Source organism: Aotus nancymaae, unplaced genomic scaffold (assembly GCF_030222135.1).
Source record: "Aotus nancymaae isolate 86718 unplaced genomic scaffold, 86718_ANA_hifiasm-v0.15.2.pri h1tg000011l, whole genome shotgun sequence".
Classification (NCBI taxonomy): domain Eukaryota; kingdom Metazoa; phylum Chordata; class Mammalia; order Primates; family Aotidae; genus Aotus; species Aotus nancymaae.
Genome location: NW_026988422.1, coordinates 72,513,444 through 72,523,535, shown reverse-complemented (window position 1 = coordinate 72,523,535; position 10,092 = coordinate 72,513,444). Strand labels below are relative to the sequence as shown.

At 45.1% G+C, this 10,092-nt stretch overlaps 1 pseudogene; it reads left to right on the top strand.

Annotated features, from left to right (window-relative positions):
• The first annotated feature begins 8,206 nt into the window (after positions 1-8,206).
• LOC105734120 (metallophosphoesterase 1-like) lies at positions 8,207-9,318 on the top strand (annotated as a pseudogene).
• The last annotated feature ends 774 nt before the right edge of the window (positions 9,319-10,092 follow it).

Genomic DNA, 10,092 nt, shown 5'->3' with positions numbered 1-10,092 from the left:
ACCAGCCACCAATACTGGTAGCATTAGCAATAAAGGCAGTGAGTTTCCCAAATCCTGAAAGGGGATTTGATGACCGACATGAATGTTCTTGAAACTCTGAATGAGAATGTCAGGAAATACACTCTCCTTCACCCTTACCCAAGGAGCCAACAAACAAATGCAGTCAGTTCCTTTCCTGCTTCCCCCCAGTTGGGGCATGTGTACTCCTCTGAGTTTGCTGAAGTCTGTTGTTCTCAGCTCAGCTCCAATGAAAGGCGAATCTGCAGATTTTATACTGGGTCTGATTCACGGGCATATGGTGCTGTATCATGTTGTTGTAACATAAATACAAATATTTTACATGGAAACTTAAGGGAGGAGGCTTCCAGAGCCCCCACGCTCTATCAGCTGCCTCAGCCTGTAAAGGGAAGAATGTGTTTGAGATGCAGACTGCTTCTGTGGAAGGCTCGCTGAGGAGGCCACACCCTCCTCCTGCCCCAGCCTTGTCCTCCAAGGCAATTGGGCTTGGCTTGGAAAGGAAAAGTCACAAGGCTCCCTGGGTTTTATGTAGAGAATTCAGCATTGAGGGGCGAACCTTTTGGAACCCACGAGGAGAGAGAGCTGTGAGGAGAGAGGAAAGCCGTCGGTAAGTGGAGGGCTTCTCTCCCATGGTGATATGGTTTAGCTGTGTCCTCACCTAAATCTTATTTGAATTGTAGTTCCCATAATCCCCACATGTTGTGGGAGGGACCAGGTGGAGATAATTGAATCATGGGGGTGGCTTCTCCTCATCTGTTCTCGGGGTAGTGAATTAGTTCTCACGAGATCTGATACTTTCATAAGGGGCTTCTCCCTTCGCTGGGCACTTAGTCTCTCTCCTGCTGCCCTGTGAAGCGGTGTTTTGATTGTAAGTTTCCTGAGGCCTCCCAGCCATGTGGAACTGTGAGTAAATTAAACCTCTTTCTTCTGTAAATTACCCAGTCTTGGGTATGTCTTTATTAGCAGTGTGAGAACAGACTAATATACATGGTCAGCTGGTCTTCGGACTCTGTCAGGGCATGACGGCATAGAGAGTTTTCTGCTCCTTTAAAAGAGATGAGTTTGTAGCCCACCTGATTTAAAGATTTTAAATAAATTCACTTGTGAGATATTTACAACTTGTCAGAGGACTCCCTCATCTGACATCTCATTGGCTGCTACCGCACAGCCAGGTAAGCATCATGACTTGGCATCATAAATAGGTAAATACAGTAGAGAGAGGTGAAACGATGATCCCATCACGTGGTTGGTTGATGTTGCAGAGATGGAAACCAGGCTGTCTTGATTCTCAGGCCAGAGTTATTCTAGACCAAAGATTTTGAGTCAGAGGAGGCTTAGGCTCCCTCTCATTTTACAATAGATGTAACTATAGCCCGGGTTGGTTAAATGACATGCAGATGTTCCCACAGGTACGTAGTGGCTGAATGGTGACAGAACTGATGCAGAGCATTGCTTTGAGAATCAGGGGAACAGGAGTTCAAATCCTGATTTTACTGCCTTCCCGACCAGCCCACCCCTGGAAAACGGGCACAGTTGTATCCATTTAATAGCATTGCTTTAACAATTAAATAAAAAAACCGCCGTCACTTTTGCGCCAACCTAATAAAAGGCTTAAACTCCCAGAGCACTAGCTAGCACACAGTAGGCATGTGACACACGTTACTTCCTCTCTTCCCATCCATCCTGGACTCCTAGTCCAGCTCCTGCTGTGGACTCAGATGACTGTCCTGATATTAGTGATGCCACCTGTCTCCTGCCTCATGGGGGCCGTCCGGTCAGCCCCCTCATTAACCACAATGTCTTTGATTAAGTGCCAGCCTGTAATCCTAAAAATGTCACATTATTGAGGACTAATTGTTCCCCCCCAGTCGCAACCCAGGAATCCATCCTTAAAACAGCCAGATAACCAAGATTGTCCTCTGGTGCCTTGTGCGTCAAGATTTTATAAGCAGAGATTGCCATCTTTAGTTTTCCCCAACTTCTCATTTTGGGGGATTATTTATGCTCACATCATGAAAATATGTGTCCCCTGCATTTCCAGGATGGTGACTTGAATGACTGTCCCTCCTCCCTCCCTCCCACCCTCAATTTTTGGCTCTGTGATATCTCATTATATTCTAAAGAGCTATCTGCAAGGCAGGGCACCAGGATGCAATTAAATTTGCTTCTGTAGCAACACTGCTCTTAAGCAAAATATATTGATCGCCAAAGCTTTGAACCCACTTTAATCAAGTAATCTAAACAGGGCTTAAGCTTCAAAAGCCGAGCAATGTGCCCGGCTTCAAAGCGCTTACTTACACTGAATTAATTTATCCTGGATGTACTAATGCTCCCCGTAACCCTGTGAATTATAATGTTAGGGGTTGCAATCAGGGCTCTGATAATATCCCCAAAGCCTGGCTGCTATTGATTGTCATGTAAAAAGGCACAGAGGGGAGTGGGGTGGAGGGGAGGGGAACAAAGGGATTGGGGTGGATAGAGCAAGACTGAAGTGTCCCTGTCCACGTGGGGCCATGTGCCCTGTGCTAGTTTGGGAAATGGGATTGGGAGGAGGCTGGGTCTGTACTCTGAGGTGCTGCATTAAGAGGGGGAATTGCTTTAGGACGCTCCAGCTGTGACTCCGAGGTGGAAGCCAGGGGATGGCTTGTGTGCGGATTGTGGACAGGGAGGGAAATTGGACATCTGTTTCAGAGGCCAAGCTGCCATTCACTCCCTTGCTGGTAGCTACCTCTCCCCACATTTACTGAGGCAGTCGCATCTCCTTGACCTCAATCCCTGGCTTTTGAGTGGAACCCCTACTGACATCCCACATCTGGAGCCTGTGACCTTGTTATTTATTTATTTATTTATTTATTTTTTATTTTTTTTAATTGCATTTTAGGTTTTGGGGTACATGTGAAAAACATGCAAAGTTGTTGCATAGGTGCATTCATGGCAGTGTGATTTGCTGCCTCCCTCCCCCTCACCCATATCTGGCATTTCTCCCCTTGCTATCCCTCCCCAACTCCCCCCCCGCTGTCCCCCCCACTCTCCCGCAACAGACCCCGTGTATAGTGCTCCCCTCCCTGTGTCCATGTGTTCTCCTTATTCAACACCCTCCTATGAGTGAGAACATATGGTGTTTGGTTTTGTGTTCTTGTGTCAGTTTGCTGAGAATGATGGTTTCCAGGTTTATCCATGTCCCTACAAAGGACGCGAACTCCTCATTTTTAATGGCTGCATAATATTCCATGGTGTATATGTGCCACATTTTTCCTGTCCAGTCTATCATCGATGGGCATTTGGGTTGGTTCCAGGTCTTTGCTATTGTAAACTGTGCTGCAATGAACATTCGTGTGCATGTGTCCTTATAGTAGAACGATTTATAATCCTTTGGATATATGCCCAGTAATGGGATTGCTGGGTCAAATGGAATTTCTATTTCTAGGTCCTTGAGGAATCGCCACACTGTTTTCCACAGTGGTTGAACTAATTTACACTCCCACCAACAGTGTAAAAGTGTTCCTATTTCTCCACATCCTCTCCAGCATCTATTTTCTCCAGATTTTTTAATGATCGCCATTCTAACTGGTGTGAGATGGTATCTCAATGTAGTTTTGATTTGCATTTCTCTAATGACCAGTGATGATGAGCATTTTTTCGTATGTTTGTTGGCCTCTTGTATGTCTTCTTTTGTAAAGTATCTGTTCATATCCTTCACCCATTTTTGAATGGGCTTGTTTGTTTTTTTCTTGTAAATCTTTTTTAGCTCGTTGTAAATTCTGGATATCAGCCCTTTGTCAGATGGGTAGGCTGCAAAAATTTTTTCCCATTCTGTTGGTTGCCGATTCACTCTATTGACTGTTTCTTTTGCCGTGCAGAAGCTGTGGAGTTTGATTAGGTCCCATTTGTCTATTTTGGCTTTTGTTGCCAATGCTTTTGGTGTTTTGGTCATAAAGTCCTTGTTATTTATTTATTAAACAATTTATTGAGAACTTTCTATGTGCCAGATATTATTATTGTTGTTTTGAGACAGGGTCTCGCTCTGTCTCCCAGGCTGGAGTGCAGTGCTGCGAACGTAGCTCACTGCAAACTTAACCTCCTGGGCTTAAGCGATCCTCCCACTTCAGCCTCCTGAGTAACTGGGATTACAGACACAAGCCATCATGCCTGGTTAAAATTTACTATTATTATTATTTTTGTAGACACACAGTCTTGCTATGTTGCCCAAGCTGGTCTTAAACTCCTGAACCCAGGGAATCCTCCCACGTTGGCCTCCCAAATGTGTTGGGATTACATGCATGCAGTACCACTCCCAGTCTGTACCAGGCATTATTCTAGGTTCTGGGGATAGAGTGGTGAACAAGATAGACAAGAGTCCTTGGCCTCATGGAATTTATTTTCTACCGGTGTGGGGTGGAGGGACACTAACACACTGCCTATTTTACTTATTTGTTTAGCTACAGTCCGATGATAAAATCTGCTCTAGAGAAAAATTAGATAGGAGATAGGAATAGGGAATATGTGAGTGTGTGCAGCAGGTGGTATCTGTGTGAGTTCAAATCCAGGGGTCCTCATTGGGAAGGTGACATTTGTGCAGAGATCCGAAGGAGGAATGGGAAGGAGCCACACAGACCTCTGAGGGAAGATGTTCTAGGCAGAGGGAAGAGCAAGGGCCAAGGCCCTGAGGTGAAGCATGCCTGGACTGTTTGAGGAACGGGAAGGAGGCCCATGTGTCTGAGACAGAGTAGGCGAGAGGGAGAATAGGATGACGTGAAGTCAGAGAGCGTGTAAGCACCAGACAGTGGCCAAAGTTAACCAGTGTATTTAGTTTCCTTGGCCACAGTGATGGTTCAGGGATGGGCCAGTGACATGAACCATGATGGATATGGGCTGGATGATGGGCAGCCGTCTTGTCACCACATGGAACCTGAGGATAAAGTCAGAATAGAGGACAGACGAGCCCAGGGGTGGGTGTCACAGTTTGAGTTCCTGAATCCTCCTGACCCTGAAAACTTTACATCCCTTGGCACTTTCAATTTCTGGGAGCCAGTAAATCCTCCTTTTTGCCTAAACCATTTTGGATTTTTTTCTAAATAAATCTTCGGACCTCAAAAGTCCCACCTCTTGACACTAACTTCACAGGTAGAGCATACAACCACAGCATCCATTGTCTCTCTGTGTCATGCTGGAGGCCCAGTCTGGCTCTCTTCTCCACTTAGGAGTCTGAGGTCCTCCCTTTACCTCTGCCTCTAAAATGCACCTGGGTTGGCAGGGATGGAGGATGGCAGAACTCTGAATTCCTTCCCAAATTCCGTTTTTCCTTCTCCCACTTCATCTCCCCCAGATTGTTGGATCCTGTTGGCCCTTTCCTACTTGAAGAGGAGAGAGTACTGGCGTTTATTTAGGACCTATATGTGCTGGATTTTACATATGTTGAGTTGTAATGTATGTTATTGTATTTTTGCAGTTTTTACAGCTCTAGGAGGTAGGTATTGGCAGCTCTGATGTTTATTATATTGCCATGATGATATCTAGGCTGGCATCTCATTCTTATGTTAGTGGCTACGCCATATAGGCTGCTGACATTTTTAGAAATGACGCTTGGATATCCTTGTACCCTAGATGCCAGCAGAGGTCCCCTGCCCTTTGAGATTTAAATTAAATTGATTCAGGCCTCTAATTCCAGCACTTTGGGAGGCTGAGGTGAGCAGATCGCTTGAGATCAGAAATTCAAGGCCAGCCTGGCCAACACGGTGAAACTTCATCTCTACTGAAAATACAAAAATTAGCCAGACATGGAGGCCCACGCCTGTAATCCCAGCTACTTGGGTGGCTGAGACACAAGACTCACTCAAATCTGGGAGGTGAAGGTTGCAGTGAGCTGAGATCATTTTCCAGCCTTGGCAACAGAGAGAGACTGTCTCAAAAACAAACAAACAAACACACAGATTAAATTGATTCCAATGCTGCTGTGCGTGCAATCACAGCCAGCCATATTTCCTCCAATCTCTCAGGAGATATGTGGAGGATGGGAGCTTATGTTTTCCTATTCTCCTCTGGCTTCAAGTTCCTCTGACTTCTTGCAAATTCTATTGCTGTTCCTCTCATGTTGCAGCCCATTTCTGATCACATAATCCAGGTATGGAACCCCCGCCTCCCCAACCCCCCCACCACGTAACACACATATTATTAACTCAAGGCATTTGTATGTAGGAGACTATACTGAAGATTTAGAATGGTGAACAGAGATGCTTCACCATAAAACAAGAAAAGAATCAAACATCACACATCCCTCTGTTGGCATTTAGTTGGCCATTTCCAGCAAGAGGACTCTCTCCCTTGTGGTTTTTCTCCTTCCAGCCATGGTGGCTAAGCCTTCACCCTGCACTTTTCTGGGTCCCCTTCCTTTCCCACCTTTTCATCTCCTCTTTCCCACTGGATTCCAAGTCACTTTTGCAAAATAAAAATGTGAGTTCTCCAGCCCTACTCGGCTCTAGGCTTACCTGGCAGCTCATTAGCATCTGGTCATCAGGGGGACATTCTCTCCAAGTCCTTCTTTTGAACAGCACACAGGAGCCAGCGTGGCTTTGCACTTTGGGCCTTCCATTCTTCCAGCCACACCAATCTCTGCTGGAGAAGGTGTGCATTAGTGATATATTCCTTGGTGTTATGAATGATTCCATAAGTGGCAGAAGTTGCCACAGGCAACCTTGGCTTTGAGAACTAAGCATTTTCTCTGTATTACATCCATTTTAATGGGGAGAAAAAGAATGCTTCGTGAGGTTAGGTGGATAGGTAATTTGTCCAGTATAGCACAGCTAGGATCCAAGAGAAGAGGGATTGAATCCAGGTGTGGTGATGGCAAATTTATGCCGTTTCCATGACAGTATCATGAATTCAATAAAAATTACATTGCTGTATTTACCGAGATTCATCCACACATATTCACTAAACTCCTCTTACATGAAAGCACAGGCTGGACAAGTTGTGGTTGGGGGTATGAGGATGGAAAATCGATGGTCCCTTCCCAGAAGGAATTCTTCATCTCACAGCGAGACAGACCAGATGATGCATAAATTAAAGTGGAAGTTCACGAAATTCAAGAAAGACAGGATAAAATACACTGAAAACCATTTACCTCTCTATTAAGGAAGGAGCAAGGTAGTGATTATGAACTTGGACTCTGGTGACCCTGGGTGAGTTCCTTACTTGCTCTGTACCTCACTTTCTTCAGCTGTAGAATGAAGACAATAATAGAACCTTTCTTATAGGTTTGGTGTGAAGGTTAAATGGATTAATATATGCAACATACTTAGAAAAGCACCCGGCACATAGCAAACATTCAATAAATGTTAGCTGTCATTATTAATGTATGGTATACATGGCCAACTATGATTTTATTTGATAAATATTATGATCCCTGATCATCGAGTGAGGGAACTGATGTACAGAGATGAAACAACGTCCTCCAGGTCACAGAGTAATTTTGCTGCAGAAGTAGGAATAGTAAGCAGGTCTTGGAGGCTGGTCCAGTGTTTTTCTACTCTTGTGTGTCCCAAATGAGAGTTGAGAGTGTACAGGGAAGACTTCTGATCAAGCTTTTTGGTAGAAATGGTGGCTTTGATTTTGAGTGGGCCATATTCAGGAATGGGTGATAAGGAAGGGTGATGTGATTAAAAAAAAATGAGTAGTCATTCACCAATTCTTCTCATCATCCAGTGGATACACACTGAAAAGTGGGGGACCAGGTTTTCCAATGTTCCTTGTGTTAAGGGCAGTGGCCATATTGAAAGTTCTCACCTACATATTGTGAGAATAGGATGAACCATCCCCAAGATGACATCTTAAGACACAGAGTATGGTGGGTGCACAGCCAGGCGTGGGCTGCAGTGCTCAGGGTCCCTTGGCTGCCAAAGCCATTGCCAGGTGCAGGTGGAAGGGCTCCCACACCGTGCCTGGTGTTCCCCATCTGCCTGCTGTTGTCCACAGAGTGGGAAAGCATGGCTATTACAAATGCATTCTGATTTGGGGGAGCAGATGCCATCTACCTTCATACCAATCTCTCTCTCTTTAAAAGGTGAGGTGACTCAGTGATTTTCTTGGAAAATTGCAGGTACCCAGCTAAGATCTGAATGCCATCACCCTACCCAGGGCTCTACAGTTTTCTCATGGTGAACCCTTGATGGATTTGTTAGTTGCTTGAGAAATGGCTATGATTGGATTGGGGTTGGGAAGACAGAATTTTCATCCGTTAAAGAGGAAGACTTGCTTGCTGTTGAAACTCATAGCTGTTGTCTTTGTAGTGCTTTTATTTTTGTGAATCTGTAATCTATTACTTAGCAATCTTTTGGTATAATTGGCCTGAAGTGAAAACCACAGCCTATGATGGCGAACAAGCTACGTGTGAGCCTGTGCTCAAAGCCATGTTTTTGTCTGACACCCACTTGCTTGAGAAATTCCCAGGTCACTGGCTGGACAAATTATGAAGGGAATGGAGATGGTGAGAGCCTTCCAGATAGCTCTGTGGTTGCTGCAGCCAGAAGTTGTCTTCATCCTGGGAGATGTGTTTGATGAAGGGAAGAGGAGCACCCCTGAGGCCTGGGCGGATGATGCGGAGCAGTTTCAGAAAATATTCAGACACCCAAGGCATGTGCAGCTGAAGGTAGTTGCTGGAAACCATAACACTGGCTTCCACTGTGCGATGAACACATACAAAGTAGAACGCTCTGAGAAAGCATTCATCTCTGAAAGGCTGTTGTCTTGGAAAGGCATTAAATTCATGATGGTCAACAGCATGGCGCTTAAGGGGGATGGCTGTGTCATCTGTTCTGAAGCAGAAGCAGAGCTCATTGAAGTTTCTCACAAACTGAATTACTCCCGAGAGCATTATCCTCTATCGGAGAAGTGACACTAACTGTTCTGGGGAAGATGCTGCTCCTCTAGAGGAAAGGAACATCCCATTTAAGGAGAACTATGATGTGCTTTCTCGGGAGACATCACAAAAGCTGATGTGGTGGCTCCAGCCGCACCTGGTCCTCAGTGGCCGCACACACAGTGCACCACTGGGGATGAATCCCCGAGCTCAGCATCCTGTCTTTCAGTTGGAGGAACAGAAACAAGCCCAGTTTCATCATGGGTAGCACAACACTCACAGACTACACCCTGTCCAAGTGCTACCTCCCACATGAGGACGTGGTTTTGATCATCTACTGTGAACCCGTGGGCTTCCTTGTGGTTCTCACACTTATTCACTTTGGGCTTATAACTTCACCTTTTCTTTCTGACTTGAACCTGCTCAGAAAGCATAAAACAAGGTGAAGAGCAGGCAATGTTTGCACCTAGGAATAAATATCAAAGCCCAAGAAATGAAACTTTGGCTAGAGACCATGTTAGAATCAAGTGAATGATGAGACCAAATACAGGCCGTCTCTCTGCACATCACAGAAATTCTCAATCACTGAAATGAGTTACTGCAAATGGAACAGATGCTTTACAACAACAACAAAGACACAGAGTATGGTTGTTCCATGCTCTTTTCCCCTTTCTTGCTGGCTACAGAAATGAGCAGATAGATTAGCAGACTCTAAAGCATGACTCCTCAAACTACCTGTGTTGAAGAACATGATTTCTACCCAACTCCAGTTCCCATCTATCACAGACCAACTTTTGGTCTACAACCTGTTCAATGAGATGAGTCCACTGGTCATGTGCCTGGATGTCATGGCAATGTCAAATCATGATGAAAGTTTCTGAAAGCGTATTATCCATGTCATGACTCAATTCATGGTGGACTTTTACCAAGAGATTTGTGAACTGGTATGAGCACTTTGAGCAGCACTGCCCCAGACATGCAGTGATAAGCTGAAAGGTACCAGGGTTCCTGATGTCTGCATGGGGCAGAGTGGCCTGCCAGCCTGGAATGTCCAAATCAGATGCTAACATATGAGAAGAAGAAATGAAAAACCGTATTCTTTACTGTATCTTAAGATTGCTTTCTCCAGGAGGTATGCTTTACCCTAATATAGATGGGTCATGCCGTGTATTAAAAGGAAGAGTGGACTTTTGAACCAGGCAGAATGACCCCTGCTATAG